Raw genomic sequence first — 3120 nt, forward strand, 5'->3', positions numbered from 1 at the left:
GACTTGCGTTGCCCTTTCAAAGCGTGAGGTTTAATTACCGGCACCTGCCTCCCAGGAGTTGCCAGAAAGCTCTCGAGATGATTGCCGGTTAGTCCCTAAGCGCTGGCAAGGGCACGGCACCTGCCTGCGAGCTGTCACCTTTCTCCAGGGATGCTCCAAAGGAAGACGGGAGTCCCCAGAGCGCAAGCATGCCGGGGGGGGCTGGTGGGGCACTGGTAGATCTGGGAGGCCATGTGCCACTGGTGTCCACAGTGGGATTTGGGAGTGGACTCTGAGCACAGCAGAGTCTCCCCTTGCCCCCATCTTCCCGGCTATCTCCCCGGCCGCAGGGGTATCTGAGTGAAGCCGGGGACACCTGGGAGTCCAACATCTCTGTGATGTGCCACCTCCCGGCCAGCACACTGACAAGGGGCACGAGGCCCCACAAACAAGAAGCAAGAGATGCCAAGGACACCAGCTGTGGGATTTCTGCAAGGAGAAGGACTTCTGGCAAGACTACAGTACCTACCCACTCAGGGAGCTCTTTTGGGTCTTGTCTACCCATAAGCAACCAGCGTTGCCCATCTAAATCCAAACCGTTTAGGTTAAATGAAACCAGAGCAGCCCACTTTGCAAGCGTGATTATTGCAGTTTAAAGACCATTTGGGTGACAGGTGGACATAGTCACATTGACGAAAGTGTGCCTGTATCTGCAGGTTGTTCTGATAAATGTAGTTAAAAAAACTGAGCATCTTTCTATCAGTGAAACTGCTCTCACAGGGGACTGTGAGGATTTAGCTCTGTTGCTTCTAATCCTTCTAAAGCGTTATGAAAAGTAACACTGTGTTCAACTTAGCTCAAACTTGATCCTGACGGACTTAATATAAATTAAAATTAGTGTGAATGAAACATAAATAGAAGTGTCTTCACATACTTTGGAAGATTTAACTGAAATCACATACTGTGTTAAACCATCCTTAACTTTAAAGTAAATGTGCCCTTAGGTCTAGTTACATCATTGGTATAGGTCTGCCAGGAGAGCGGATGATTTTCTTCCTTTTTATTAAGAGGCTTATGCTGATAAAAGCTCTGAGGTAGGTGCTTTAAATCAGCATAAGTACAGTTGTACTGATAGAGCTTATGCCACTCCCCAGTCCAACAGTATAGCAATGGTCTCCTACAGGGAGAAGAAGCCTTATTGCACTGCTGTGTTTGACCTCAAAAGCACAGGGGTGTGGGGAAAAATGTGATAGGTGTGGAGGAAAAAGCGGACAGATGTTGGTGTGAGATGCAAGCCAGGGAAAGTTAAAAAGAGAGGCAGGATAACCCTTGGCCACCACAGGCACCCCGTCGTGGTGAGTATGGAGGACAGGGAAAGAAGAGGAGGAGGAAGAGCAAAGGCTCATCCCCTCTGCGAAGTGCCACGCAGGTGCAATCTCATTTATCACCACGTAGGAAGGGACAGTGCCTGCCCCGTGCGCAGGGCTATGCCGACGTGCCTGCAAGCCGGAGGGATGGGGCAGAGCTGGCCTGGGTGAGGGAAAACGTCTCCAGCCTGCAGCCTTGCTGCTGCTGGCCCATGTGATGCACAAAACCAAAACGAGCCCTTGTTTGCAGCAATCGAGTTTCGCTCCCCGGGGGATTTGCTTCTATTGATAGAATTGGCCGGTGGGAAATTGCTTTGCCATCGTTCGATGGGCTGTACGTCAGCCCATCCAAGGGACTCTGGCCAGAACAACCCGAAGGTGCTGCCGACACCTCCGCCCGGGGTCAGTAAAACACCCTTCCCTTCCTTCCAGAGAGGGAAGAAAGTTTGGAAAGTTTTACCAAGGTTACAAATTACCCCTACTTATAGTCAAGGATAGCTGCTGGGAGAGACGCCCTGCACAGGTCAGCACCTCCCTGCCCCGATAAAGCCCAACTCCAACTGCCTGGAGAGCAGGAAAGCAGGAAAGTGGGACTCAGCTCAACCACCCCCAAATGCAAGGAAAATGCCACCCCTGCACTGAACTGCAAAAGAGGCTGGGGTGCGTGTCAGGCACCAAATAACTTTTAAAAGCTGGATCTTTTAACTGCTGGCTAGGGCAGGTAACTCATTAAGGAGGGGGGAAAAAAAAAGGACACAGAAGGCTAACACTGCCTGGACGTGTCTTCTCCAAAGTTACGAGGTTAAGCCCCAGCACTGGGCCAGTTCCCATTGCCAGGCTGCCTCCCACCATCCTGAAGAGGCTAAGCCAGTGTTTCTGATCTACGCCGCTGTGCCTTGCCACTGGGGGGATTCCTCTTCAGCAGCTCCTGGGCCCACCTGTGCGCTGCTTGCAGCATCCCAGCACAAAGCCCTCCGCTCCCGGAGAGCCTGGTCAAGAAACACCGGGCTCCAGCTCCCAGGTCACTTCAAAGCTGGTGTGTGGGGAGGCAGACGCATGTTGCACGACGTCTGGCCCTTCTCCAGGATGTGGGAAAGTGGCAGGTTGCTTTTTTGTTTGGGGGTGGGTTTATTTCTCCATGAGAAAAAAAAGCTCATTTCATCTCCTGTTGAAAGATGAGGTCAAGAAAGGCACCAGACTGCCTGTAATCACTCATCCTCCTCCAGTGACCACTATCTACGCCATGGCACAGCAAAAATCTCACACTCGATACAACATATTTTGGAAAAGTCTAGTGGCCAGTGGCAAATAACGAATGAGCGTGAGCATGCCTCCAGTCCAGAGCAGTCATCCTAGGCAGCTAGTTGGGTAAAGCTCCCCATCCTGACTGTAAACCAGGCTGGGCAGGAAACTATTTTACACCCTATAAAAAAAAAGGAGAAAAAAATCAAGAGATCACTTCATGGCATGGTCTTGGCATGTCACCAAAAGCAGGACAGGACGGAGTCGCCCATGACTGGCTTTGCACAGCCATTGAAAGCATTTCTCCCTGGGAATCCCTTTCTTTTCCACATAGCTTTCCAAGCACAGGCTTGACAAACCAGAACAGACAGCTCCGAAAATACATGTCCTCCTTTGCAGAGACAGTCGTGGGTCAGGGATTCAAAACAGAGCCAGGATTGTCCTCCAAGAGCAGTAGAGAGGGCAGAGCTTATCCTGGGTTTCAAAACAAAACCAAGCAAAACAAACTCCCCACTGCCCCCCCCCCCACAAC

The sequence above is a fragment of the Phaethon lepturus genome, unplaced genomic scaffold (genome assembly GCF_000687285.1).
Source record: "Phaethon lepturus isolate BGI_N335 unplaced genomic scaffold, ASM68728v1 scaffold8935, whole genome shotgun sequence".
NCBI classification, from domain to species: Eukaryota; Metazoa; Chordata; class Aves; order Phaethontiformes; family Phaethontidae; genus Phaethon; species Phaethon lepturus.